Here is a 15,169-nt window from a genome sequence, read left to right on the forward strand (position 1 = left end):
TAGTGGCACCAACAGATTACTTTGAATGATTGATGTGTTTATTTTGACGGGTTATGATGGATATAATTATGTATTTGATAAGAACTCTGACCATGACCATGCAAGATTAATGTCTTAGAATAGAGCGATTTCTGTGGATTGTCTTTACAATGTAGATATCAAATATTGAAATGTTTTTTTTTTTTGCTTGATGGTATTAATATTATGATGTATTTCCATGTTGAAAGATGTTTGATTAACTGCAGGGCGCCTTTGTAAAGCATTTTTTTTTTCAAAACTGAACAGGCCAACCCCGCAGTATAAAATATATAAATAAATAGATAGATAGATAAATAAATAAATAATAGACGATGGAATCTCATTGTTGAGAAAGCACCCTACACTTTGGAATAATGTATCTTTCAAATACTTATATCTCTTCCGATTCACAAATAATATTTTAAAAAAATCTGCTAGTGTTGATTTTAAATTTTGTGTCTCAATTAGCTATCCACACAGTTAAACCCCAACTTTAGACCAAAATGTGAATTAAACCTGAGTTCAGAATAGGGGCTACTTACTGTATCCGCGTGAAAGAGAATATTGGTGCAGTTGTAAATCAATACATTAAACAACCGTAAATGTATATGGGCCTAATATCAACCTTTGGTGTAAAAAAAAAAGTCCAAATGCTCCGAGGGAATACAATCCTTGGGTCTAAATCATCCCATCATAAGGTCACAATACGATAATATAAACATTAATATAAACTACGAAAGTCACCCCAGGATGTTAAATACATATATAGAGGTAGAGATCTTATTGGATTTTCGTCTTGAAGTGGGAAGATCGGTAAAGATCAAAGAATCATGGGTGTTAAGGGGGAGAAGCCACTGGGAGAAATAGGGATCCGAGCTCAGCTCCTTTCCATAACATGCATATAAGGATGGATTGATGGCCCTGGTTGATAAGTGGATGCACGGATAATTCTGGAGACATCTAAATGAAATTAGATTCATCGAATTGCCTCTCAGAGCACACCACCGTTATGGATGATTTGTTGTCGGTCGTAGAGGATAGGATGTTGACCTGTTTATGTGGATACAGACTTGCAAGGGGAAAATATTTACATGAGTTTTCTGATTTATTTGTGTTTAAGTAGTTCCACCTTTAAATATGCTCCTTTTTTATATTTTATCTTTGTTTAAGTAATTCCACCTTTAAATATGATCCCTTTTTTATATTTTATCTTTGTTTAAGTAATTCCACCTTTAAATATGTTCCTTTTTATATTTTATCTTTGTTTAAGTAATTCCACCTTTGAATATGCTTCTTTTTATATTTTATCTTTGTTTAAGTAATTCCACCTTAAAATATGCTCCTTTTTATATTTTATCTTTGTTTAAGTAATTCCACCTTTAAATATGCTCATTTTTATATTTTATCTTTGTTTAAGTAATTCCACCTTTAAATATGCTCCTTTTTATATTTTATCTTTGTTTAAGTAATTCCACCTTAAAATATGCTCCTTTTTATATTTTATCTTTGTTTAAGTAATTCCACCTTTGAATATGTTCCTATCCCAATTGCCTCGGTGCATGTCACCTTCTTTCCAAGACGGTGTGATACATTTGCGTTTTTATAGGTTGAGAATTGTAGATCTGCATAGGCTTGAATAATCAGTGTTAATTCAATTAGATTTATGGAATAGAAAACTCAGTAATTTGAACCTGTGGACTCAATGCGACAACATTGCAAATCTGATGACAGAACAAGTCTTGTTTTTCGTGTTTTTTTTCTACCAGGTTCCTTCATTTGTTACCTGCACTATTTCAATGTCTTTCAATGAATCATTAATTTTTTAGTCATGCGGATTTTCATGCGATAAATCTATCATTCATTTGCTGGTAAATAATTTTATATGACTTTATGTGATGTAAAGTGTGGAATATGCAAATGAATTAAGATTAAAATAATCCTGCTTTATATTTTGAAGCAAATTCATATTTGGAGGAGGTGTAGGGTACCTTAAGCCTAAAGGTCAGAAATACATCGGTCCCCTAGTTATAATATACCCGCAATCAGATTTTAACAATCTTATAAAAAAGAGTCTAAACAAAATACAAACAAATAATAATCACGCAACGTTTTTTACGAAATGTCACACTCTTGACATTCTAATTTATCGAATTGAGAGCAATGTGTCATCCAATCGCCTTCACATTTCGCGTTTGATAATTATATTAAATGACAAAATGGAAGGAACACTGACGTAAAGAGCATCGACGAACAGGATTTTATGTCATAATTTCTTAGACAGTGCAAAATCATTATTTTCTCTCACTTTATGCAAGATTTTTATTCTTTGACGCACGTTGGTTTATCAAGTGGAGGCGAAAACAAAGTATTGGACATTCCGTGGAAAGAGAAACTGGCGAAATTCTATCAGGCGCCACTTGGGAATTTAACGTTTTGATGGGAAGGCACTTCATAACTTCCTCCCTCTTCTAGTGTTTTGACCATTGCTCTTTGAAGCGGTAACGTCAAGTTTCCTTAGGGTGACGCAGAAGAGGATGCCTTTCCATTGCGGTGAGATGGAAGATGATGAATCAGTGAATATGATGTAAAGGTCGCGAGTTAAAAGGTTATTTTCCACGGCATTGTTTAGAAAGAAGCCGTGAACAAACAACACCAAGGAGAACCTGTAAAGGAGATGATTATCCTTGGTCAGCTCCTTCTGAAATGAAGGCCGTGATTGAGACCTCAAACCACTCATTCTCACACTCTTCACTCTAAATGTAAAGGAGTTAATGTATAGGACCAAGAAAGTTCGCAGGAGCGGCGTAATGAGACAAAACATTGAGGGGCCAGATGGCGTACTGGACAAACAAAAAGAAAAGCTACGAACGTGCGTGCGAAGCAAGCGAGAAAAAATGACACCTTTTAATTAAAAAAATGTACTATTCCGAAAATTATATCGAATTTCACCCTTTCCCTTCCCTTTTCTATCTTCTTTTTTTGTTGTCTTGGTCGTGAAAGTTTTGGGGGCCATGGCACCAAGCCCCTAATCTTCATCTGTAGGCTCCTGGTTTGAGTGATAAAATGATAGATAGCTCATTCAGAAAAAAACATTCAGGAGGAAACCTACTTTCGTCATAAATGTATCTACTATTTCTTTGTTACATTATTTACTTACAATGGCTGACTTATAAAATGAGTGACTGCTCATTCAGAAAAAAAAAATCAGGGGAAACCTACTTTCGTCATAAATGTATCTACTATTTCTTTGTTACATTATATACGGACAATGGCTGCTGTCTTTCATTTTTCTCAATTTGCTTTTTAGGATGTGTCGTGTACCAGTGTACAGAATGAATCTTTTACAATTCCTTCATTTGTTGGAATTATTTTTTTTTAATTCGTCAAATTTTAACATCAGTTGCGGCAGTGAGATAAATTTGAATTTGACCGCTTGGGGGCGTGTTGCTATTTTGCCTCGTCATGGAAAAAGTGTTGCTCAGAGTTGTCTTTTATTTTCGTTTTATTTCGTGATACAAGCCCAATGGCGTGAGTATAATTACTACTTATCTGGAAATTAATTAGCTATTCTATCTTTTAAGCCAAGTGTCATTGTGAAATGTGATGTATAAGTGACAAAAATGATGCGCTAAAGTTATGACATGAATGAGTTTGTCACAGGAAAGGTTGCATACGCTGTGTGTAAATGTTACGTAATGGAAAGTGCTAAGTCGTACTGAGTCGTGTAAAAAGCGACATGAATGAGGTGCCTTCGGGCACACATTGAATTCCTTGTAATTAACATTAAAAAGGAGAAAACAAGAATCCGTTATTGTTTCAGATGCAAAATTATCAAGTGTATTTACTTTATTTTTGGCAATTATGAAATTTATTTGCCAAAAAAGGTGAATGTAGGATAGGCCTACACAATAAACTTGAATAACTGATTTGACCTTGAAGGATGTCAAGATCATTTGTAGCAGTTGCTTAAGAATGTTGACTCAGACATAAGTTGTTATGATATCAGCTACAACAGAACGTATTATGTATGTATATATATACATATATATGAATGAGACATGGTTAAGTCAGTTTATACAACGATTGTTTATTCTTAATTAGCCGCATAATTATTGCCTTCATGTTCACCTTACATACAACAAGAGTGTTATCATAATAGTTCGCCGTATCACACGCCACGGGGGGGGGGGGGGGGTAACAGAAAGTGAGTATAAATTTGGGTATGAAGGTTTAAACAATTAACCTTGAATTGTATTTTTGTCATTTGTTGAATACTGATTCATTGCATTTTTAAGATGCAATTTTTCACTCCTATGCATGCCTCAAATCTTGGTAAATATTTATTATACCAATTTTTATATTAAGGCAGAATGATGCGGATACGTAATATTAGTGTGAAATGTTGGGTCATTTTTTTTTTCGTTTCATTTGAGAACCGATAATATCAATTATAGGCTATTTTGTCCTTGAAGTACCCCCAATGCAATTATTGGATTAAAATCATTGGCTGATTATGCAATTCATGCATTCATGTCTTTGAATATTCGATGACTTGGACCTTGAAAATAAATTATCCAACAAATCTGGAACCCTTTTCCGGATTCAATTAAATGACTTTACCAAATCACAGTCTATCAAAATTGAAACAACCCATTTTACGTATCATTTTGTCTGTGTAAAAAAGTATATATTAACATAAAAGTAACTGAAGAGCTTGCAAGCTCTTTTCCGATGTTGATAAATAGGCCTAATGATATATTTATATAGCATTACAGTAGAATTATACCCAATTTGAGATGCAACCTCAATTATCAGGTTTGAAAGATAGTTTGGCTATAATGTGCCTTATTTACAATCCTACTCGTATGTATAAATAACAGAGGATTATCCTGTTGGATAAATACAAAAAAAAACACCAAACGAAATTTGAAAAAGGAAAATTGTTACAAGTTTGATCCAACAACTTCTATTGAAATAATTTGTTCATTGTTTTCCATTTAAATTCGAAATAATCTAAATTTGATTTAATTTCAATTCTTTATTTTCATTTCCATTCAAACATAATACTAAGTAATTTAACTCAGATACAAATTTAAGGATTGGCTTTTAAGGAAAAGTAGTATGACATACGTGTAGAGCATATGGAAACGAGGATTTGCTCAGTATACTTCCCAAATATGCAAACTTCTTCCGAATAAGTTTGCATATTTGGGAAGTATTCTGAGCAAATCGGTATCTGTTTTTTCCCCACCATACTTACATTTCACTTGCGGGTGGCACTATTCCGATTGCTTCAAAGCCCTTAGTTACTGGCAAATGATGCAATAATACAAGACACATTGGGTATGATAGTACACAGTACAGCCAACCTTTGTCTAGGATAGTACATAGTGCAACGCACTATGTACTATCCTAGCAAAGATATAGTACATAGTGCAACACACTCCTACCAAAGATAGTACGCAGGGCAATAATATTTTATTTTGTGCATACTCCAGATAATCATGACAACGTTCGTGGTGACTCTATAAAATTTATAGTTTGAGAGATCGGTGAAAAGCAGAAAAGTATCTTGTATTGGATTGGTAAATCTACAATCATCACGTGATTCACTTTTTACCGATAGTTTGGAATATTATTCTAGGCATGTGTTAACATTTTGAACATCATCCATGTGATGAAAACATCACTTTTGACCACTCATCTGTACACGGACCTAGAGATCAAAGCCGTTAGATTATTGAGAAATCAGCGAAAAGTAGAATACATCATTTGTCACATTATGAAGGATTATCACATGATCCTCTTCTCACCAAAAAGAAAGCAAAATTCCTTGTATGATATATTACCCCCCCCCCCAAAAAAAAAAAAATGATTGCGCAGAGATGTAGGAGTCCATGAAAATATTCATAATGATCTGAATTAATTGCGATGATACACAGAGATGCAATAATTCCAGAGACATTAACGCTATATTATAAAAGCAAGGTGAACCCTGGACTGTCTTATTAAATTTATCAATATTTACAGGACATCCATTAGTTCAAGCTAACGTCCTTTATCTTGGCTATACTGACCAACGTTCGATCAACGACATGTAAGGAAACCGACGATGCGATACCAGGGTCGTGTATATTCAGAGTGTCTGGTGTATATCCAGGGACAGATCGAGAAGGGATGTTCGGAGGACAGGCCATGCAAGACGGGGGTCTATCTAATGGGAAGTTCCTGTCATTTGAAAGGTAAAAACCATTATCATCTATATAGAGCGTTTCTGGTATTCCATCCATTCTGAGTCATATATATTTCTGGTATTCCATTCTGAGCCATCCAATATGATATATATATTACAAACTGTCAAGTTCCTTACATGTTATCTGGTAAGGATATTGGTTATGATGATGTTCGCTTGAAAGGATTGCCCCTCAGGTGCCATAAAACTGAAAATATTACCCCAAAAGAAATGATAATGAAAAAATGAATAAATACAGGGCTTAAATGAAATTTAGGTTTTTAATCTAATTCATACACTCTTGCTTGTTCTGCTTGTGACTTCCAAAATATCAGCGATTCCGAAATCTCACACGATAGACAAAATTTTGAATGTAAATAAACAATTTCTTAATCGCTTTGAGACAGTAAATTATACAATGACCAGCAGCTTCAATGTATATGATTATTACATAAAAGAAAACAACTGCAAATGATGAAAGGTCTTTCTTTCAGAAAACTGATATTAGTCTCCAGCAACTAAGTTTTTATGGGTTAAAACAATTATCACCCCCATTTAAGTTATATTCGGTGAAATAATTACTGATACAGAGCAGATCAGTCTCTGATATTAAAACGTTTATGCGATAAAAAAAAACATCTCAAAAGTTTTCCGTCCTTTCCATTTAGAATTATTTTATCAACATCACCTTTTTTAAAGTACAGTGATATTGCAAAAGATATGAAATACTCTAGGCGCCAAAATCAATATAAGCGGTCATGCCTTTTACGGCAAAGATGACTTTTTCTCTAGTATCACGTGACTTTCTCACACGCACCCGCCCTTTTCCGGTTGCCCGAAATGCCCGAAGGGGTAAAGGATGCCAACCTATGGTCCTAAACTTATATTATTTTAAACGATCGTGCAATCTATTATTGTAATATTCATTCATGAGGAGGCGCCAATCCGTGTTGTTGGGTGAGATGGCGATGTGTCATGGCGATAACAGCAAAGTGAGCAGTTGAATCTTGAGTGAACTTTTAAATAGAATATAGATTTTTTTTTTGCGACTGTAGGCCAGTATATCTACCCAAATGAATTTGAAATAGAATCGTTTGGAATGCACATAGCACACTAATGTCTTAAAACAAACGTGGTTGTTGTTCTTCTTCTTTTCCTCCTCCTTTCATAATGCATGGATGATGATTTTATTCCTCATCATTCATCAATCCACCTATTCCCGAATACCAATAACACCCCACCATCCAAAGCATATGCACATTTTACGTAGGAAGGGCGAGCCAAGGAGACCGAGTGCATGTAGAATCATTTCCAAAACAAACAATTCCCAACTGAAATGGATACATATTTTAATTTGGAATGAAAACAAAACCTTACGTTGGAAGCATTTCTCGGGTAGCAATATAACCCGAGGATGTTTCTTCTACGCCTATTATACCGAATCATCCCATATCAGATTCCGGAATGTTTTATGATAAGTACATCAATGGGAGTCATGCAAGAGTGTCGGGTAGAACAGGTAAGGTGTGAGTCCTAATTCTAACTAAAAATAGGGGCGCTGCAAGAACTCCATGAAGGGATTGTTAACCCTTTTCATTGTCAACTTTGCACTCAGCAAAATACAAATGATTTTGGCATCTTATCAAAATCAAATTCAAGATATTTCATGGCCTTGCGAATCGTCCCTACTTATAATATTATTGTTGCTGCCGACGGAGGAGAAAATCATTTAGGAACTATTTGTTATTATGGAGTATTATAATTTCGTTTTATATTTGCGACTGAAGGTAAACAGTTTGACCCCCCCCCCCCTCCATTGTATCCCCCTCTCTCACACTCTATCTCTATTCTTGCTATCATTTCTCTTGCATACAAACTCATTATTAATATTTATTTACTTCCAATATTTAGAGTGTTTTGTTAATATTCTTACTCTCTGTGTTCATAAATTGCCGCTACAAATGACATCAAGAAGCACTTACCCATCATTCGCTTTCGTGGTGTTTCCTTCATGATAATTCTCCTTTTTCATCTTCATTTTGATATTTCAAGCCGTGCTTCATGTCAGACAAGAAGGGTGTGTTTCATAAAACGCTTTAATGATTTACCATTGAATTTACGAACGAATAGTATGGAGTGCCAAGTCTGCAAATTGCATTTTAAACAAGTGAAAACAAACAAAAATGACTTTATTTAGCAATCTTATTGGGATATTGGCAGAAGGAATTACACTGCAAAGTAATTTTAAGATTTGTGTTAAACATCAGATTTTGTTTAAAATTTAACTATTGTAACTAATCTAATCATCCCAACATATTTTGGCTTGCTACTTTTGCCTCGTTTGCAAACTCACGCGTAAGTTTACGACATGTTTAATGATATATTGAGACTTAATATATTATCCTATAGAGGTGATGATTATTAAAATGCTTTGTTTTTCGTTAGACCGATAAGGTATTACATCATTTAAAAAAACGCATTATGTTTAGTTATTCGCATTGCTTGTATAAAAGTCCTTAGTCCCTTCCCCATCCTACGACCACATAATTCTATATGACTACATATTTTCATGTATCGCATAATAAACAAGGAATGTAACCTCGAGAGATACTTTCTCAAGAAACGAGACACACCGATAGAGTTTCGAAATTTTAAAAGTTGCAATTACCAGTAGCATTTTATGCATGCACTTAAAATGATATTACCGCGGTAATCTCAAAATTACGAAATACCAGGCTACTTTCCCCATTGTATTTACACACATAATGATCACAATATTTTTCCCATTATAAAGACTTTTATAGGATCGCTATACAATGCACACTTTGAGATGTGAGAAGGTTTCATATCTACCCTGCACCAACTACAGAGAATTGTTCGTGTATTCCCTTTTTACAAATAATTTATTGATGTTTGTCGCTCTGAAGTCGACTTAGTCTTCACTCATGTTTTCACATAGTTCGATATTGTATAGGCATAATCATTATGTTTACATCAACCACTGGTTACCCTTCCTATCCTAAACAGGGTACAGAAACTGCACCATGCATGGACGCTCTTCTCTGTCGGAGACTAATTATTTTTTCTTTTCTGTTTTTTTGCAATGCATATAATAATACCATATTCGTTCTATAAACCTTAAATATTTTCCAAGAAACTTCATCTTGACTTTAATTTTTCAAGGATGGGAAAAGGATACGTTCACAGGCTTGCACGACATTAAACTTGCCGGTGGTTCTTTACACTGCAAAAACACCGGCGTTGATTCAACACCGGCCCGGTTTCTATACATGTACCCGAAAACACCAGGGAAGTGTTGAAACAACACCAGTTAAAAATCAAACCGATATTGGTTTGACACTGATTAGTGTTGTTTGAATGCCCAAGTGGCGTTAGCCTAAAGCCGAAGTGGTGTTGTTTTAACACCTCTCTGGTATATTCCTATACAGATACCAAACTGGTGTTAAATTAACACCCGTATTTTTGCAGTATACCGTAAACCTGACCCCATGCTGAGTGGTCAGTAGTTAAAAAACGAGTTAACTGAAAAGAAGATGTTTACATATGTCCATCCTTGACCAAGACAGTAGAGATGCAAGTTGTAAATAGAAAAGAATTGATTAAGGTGTAATACACAGAAGCTGAAGGAACACATATTGGTGGATTCTTTTTTTCACCATTGATAATGTTGATAGAGATTGGCGTGGCGCCGTATCAGTCCTTCCTCCATAATGGATGGAGTTAAGCAACATAACGTTTAACATCATTCACGATCCTTCACTGCTAAGGTTGAGATTGTTTCTAAATTCAGTTATTCCATTATTACTGTCTGATATCCCTGGATGTGAAGAAACAACTCTCAATATGTAAATGAGCTTATACCTTTATCGACGGTGTCCTCTTTTCTTTGATCATCGATCAAATCCTGGACACACCTTAACCAAAAACACGTCACTTAGATCCGTCAGTATCAGACGAGGATCCAGAGATGGGGAATAGGGGCACGTGCTTACCCCCTTCCCAACATTATCGTTTTGACTCCCGCTTTTCGGGTGATATTACCAGATCGTTTGGGGATACAATCGCGTCCTCCATAACTATCCTTGATCTGTCCCTGCTAAATATTCACTGCATGTTCTTCTGCTCGTTGTAATTAGCACATCTTCTATTCATGGTTCTTATCATTTGTATTTAATGAACGTACCCCAACCCCCACACATAGACACCCGTCTCTCTCTCTATCTCCCGATGTCCCTTTTATTATCTATCTCACCCTCTATATCACTCTGTTACCCCCACCTCTCTCATTCTGTCACACGCCCACCCTTACACACTTTTTTTTTTCAACATGTTTTTTTTTCAACAAGGATTTCATTCAAATGAATTACATAAACTGCAGATAAATACAAAACAAAATACAAATCTTCATTTCATATCAACAAGGATATGCAAAAAAGTACATATATATTTATCAAGAACTGAAGCAAATAAGGACGGAATGAAACTCCTTAAAATTATACTTTTATATCTGAAAAAAAGAAGAAATGACTTAACTGAGTCCCCAACCCTCTATGTATTTAAATAATAATTAATGTTAAATGGCTATATAAATGATTTGCAGGAAAACAGAAATCAACCTAAATGTATTATCATTGCATCCCATTTTAAATCAAGCTTCAACATAACTTTACATAATTATACACACATACACACACCCACCTTAACAGCCATACACACGCACAGGCTCACGCACACACGCACACCCTCATCGCTCATGCAACTTCCCAGACCCTTTTGCTCTCCATCCATTGAGGAAACTTTTCCACCAACACTTATACCATGCCAATGACAGTCATCTGCTTCCATTCTCTTCACATTGGCGTACAGATTGGGGGTGCTATGGACACCGTTTTAGCAGTTTTGCCATATTCGCCATGTCTAGCACTATTGCTATTTTTTCTACTCATGAAGCCACTGCCTCTTCATTTCCCTTTAATAACCGATTGCTCCTGTCTTCATGTCTGCCATCTATCATTCCCTAAGAAGGATCAAAATCAGGCAATAAACCATTCTCGCAACAGCCAGGATTATTTTTCAGTTAAGAACCAAACCTTTTTTTCTGCCTTTTTTTTTATTTTTAAAGTTCAGAATGTTATCTATACGCACTTCGTTGATCACACTTAAATCTTTGCGTCTTAATTCGTTTTTGTTGGTGACTATAATATAGATATGTTTCTTAAATGTCAAATCAATTTTCAAGGAAGTACTGTGCCTATATCTTCGTTAGATTATTGCTAAAAGGTGTCCGGGTGTTTTTAGATCTGACTGATTCATTTTTTTATTTAAACGAATGGGGAAAGCAATATTGACGTATCATGTTGCTATAACAAACAAGTCCTGACACAAGAACACCCACGGACGGAAAAAATATCGAATCCATAATATATTCCGTTACTTATTTTTTTATTAGAAATATCTTTTTTTTCTCTAACAGTAAATTTCCATTTCAACTTCATTAATTGTTCAACCAAAATTTAAAAGGGCATGCAAGAATTGATATCTCGATTAGTGTTATTCGACTTACCTGATAAAAGAAAAAAATCGAGAAAAAAAAATTGATATTACCCAGAATTAAAAAAAGAAAACCCCACAAAATATCGCATTTATGAATCATGAGAGTAAGCATGAAAAACTAATTTCTATATTGTAAAGTTCAAGAACATATCATTAGTTATATCCGTGCCTCCCACCATGGACCTACTAGCACGGGCGTAAATCCGTGACGTAATGCTATTCAAGTGGGGGGGGGGTGGAACAATAGATCATCCTTCCCTGAACAATAGGTGTGACGAAAGGATTTACGCCAGTGCCTACTAGTAGGTCCATGCTCCCACTAATAGGGATTTTTTCCTCAAATGCAACTGCCATTTCTTAGCAGTCTACCGAAGACAAACAAATACTGATGACCCAAACCATCTTTCCAGTTTAAATGTCAAGTTTCCATTTTTCGTGACCTTCGTTTTATTGAGAACCAATAAAGACAGACTTGTATTTCAGTAACGGCGATGGTAATCCGTTTTCAATATCAGAATATTATTTCTTTCCGTGCTTTTGACCTTTACCATAAATTCTCATACGCTTATCCAGCTTACCTTGATGGACATAATTATGCGCGGCTATGAGCGGACGATGTAAGAGGGATGATCCTTGTCTTATTATCTAAAATAAATTAAAATATAAAGGCAAATCCCGGTGGTGCTGGTGAATATTAAAGTTACTTGCCATATTTTCTTTATATGGATAAAATTACTTATTCCCTTAAGGTAGACGTTTCCATACCAAAGTATGCCTAGGGGAACCTTGTGCTCTCTCTCTTACAATGCATTCTATTCTTTGTTGTTATTGTTGTTGTTGTTAATGTAGTTGAAAATGGCACGGCTGTATCATTATATTGTTAATCATAATTATAATCTATCAAAATTTATCACTCACATGTAGTATGGTTAAAAAAAAGGATCTAATTGTGTTTTCTGTAATGGGTGGTCATGATCGTAGGAAGCGAAAAGGTGAGAGGAAGTGAGGGTCGGGGGAAGGGGCATGGGGGGGGGAGAAAAAAAAAGTGGGGTAGGGTGGAAGAAACAAAATTAATTTTCAAAAGTAAACATGGAGGGACAGAATCACAAATGCATTTTAAAAAATGAATATTTGTTTTAATTAGGGTCTGCAACACATGATGTCGTGGTGATCACAATATTCTAAATAAAAATGATGATAATATAGGATTTGTATAGCACACGTATCCACCTTGTAAGGTGCTCAAGGCGCTCGAATACTACCCCGGCTAAGCTGGTCTGCCGATTCCGGTGCTCACAGCTTTTTGAGGAATTCCTGTCGGTACCCATTTACCTCACCTGGGTCGGTTTTAGCACAATGTGAGCAAATCTCTTGCTGAAGTAAAACACACCATAATAATAATCGGGTATACATATATTCAAACAATCATGATGCGAGAGCGAAACGCGAGCTGAAGATTTTTTTATATTCTGACCTCGAATTTTAAAAATCTCTACGCAATTTTGGTAATCAAGTACAGGAAGGATATCTATCTTAAATAATTTATGCAAAAATGTTTGATATTCTGACCTTCAAATTTTGACATTCTAAGCACTATGGGAATCATGAATAGAATGGGTATCTATTTAAACAATTGATGCGACCGCGAAGCTGAAATATGTTGGTATTCTGACCTAAATTTTGAACATTCTAAGCACTTTTGGTGATCATGAACTGGATGGGTATCTAACAATTAACTTTGCGAGCGCAAAGCGCGAGCTGAAAAAATTGATATTCTGACCTAAACTTGGACATTCTAAGCACTTTTGGTAATCAAGAACAGGATGGGTATTTATCTCAATATTTTATGCGAGCGCGAACTGAAAATTGTTGATATTCCGACCCAAAACTGGATATTCTAAGAATTTTTTTTTTGTGACCATGAACAGGATGGGTATTTATCTATACATTGATGCGAGTACGAAACGCGAGCTGAAAATGTTTGATATTCTGACCCCGAATTTTGAAAATCTATAAGCACTTTGGTAATCAAGAACATGGTAGGTATCTATCTCAACATTTTATGCGAGCGCGAACTGAATATTTTTGATATTCCGACCCAAAACTGGACATTCTAAACAATTTTTGTGATCATGAACAGGATGGGTATCTATCTAAACAATTAATGCGAGCGCGAAGCGTGAGATGAAGAATTCTGATATTCTGACCTAAAAATTGGACATTCTAAACACTATTGCTGATCATGAACTGCATGGGTATCTAACAAATAATTTTATGCGAGCGCAAAGCGCTAGCGTAAATTTTTTGATATTCCGACCAAAAACTAGACATTCTAAGCAAATGTTGTAACCATGAAAAGGATGGGTATCTATTTAAAGCATTGTTCGAGCACGAGCTGAAAAAATGTGATATTCTGACCAAAAATTTAAACATTCTGAGCAGTTTTGGTAATCATAAAGAGGATGGTCATCAAACTAAGCAATTGACGCGAGCTGAAAAATTGATATTCTGAACTAAAATTTTGACATTATAAGCACTTTTGGTAATCATGAACAGGATGGTCATCTAAGCCATCGATGCGAAATTTTTCGTATTCTGCTATAAAATTTGGACATCCTAAGCACTTTCTGTAATCATGAACAGGATGGGCATCTAATAAATCGATGCGAGCGCGAAGCGCGAACTGAAAATGTTTGATATTCCGACCCAAACTGGGCATTCTAAGCACGTTTTGTGACATGAACAGGAGGAGTATCTCTCTAAACAATTGATGCGAGCGCGAAGTGCGAGCCTAAAATCATTGATATTTTGACCGAAAGTTGGACATTCTAAGCACTTTTTCTAACCATGAACATGATTGTCACGTTACTAAACAATTGATTCGAGCGCGAAGAGCGAGATGAAAACTTGATATTCTGACCTAACATTTGGACTTTCTAAGCACTTTTTGGAATCATAAACGGGATGAGAATCTAAAAATTTGATGCGAGCAAACATGACTTTGGCGCCCCCATGTAAAACATGACTTTGGCGCCCCCGGGCAAACATCAAATTGGCGCCCCAAAGGTCGAATATGAATTTGGCACCCCCTTAATGCGTTGAACATGAATTTGGAGCCCTAGGACAACATCACATTGGTGCCCCTTTATTGAACATAAATTCGGCGCCCCTATGTCGAACATCAATTCGGCACCCCTAAGTCGAACATCAATTCGGCGCCCCTAAATCGAAATTCAATTCGGCGCCCCTAAGTAAAACATAAATTCGACGCCCCCTAGGTTGAAGATCAATTAGACCCCCTAGATTAAACATCAATTCAGCGCCCCTTTGTCGAACATCAATTCG

Source organism: Lytechinus pictus, chromosome 12 (genome assembly GCF_037042905.1).
Source record: "Lytechinus pictus isolate F3 Inbred chromosome 12, Lp3.0, whole genome shotgun sequence".
NCBI classification, from domain to species: Eukaryota; Metazoa; Echinodermata; class Echinoidea; order Temnopleuroida; family Toxopneustidae; genus Lytechinus; species Lytechinus pictus.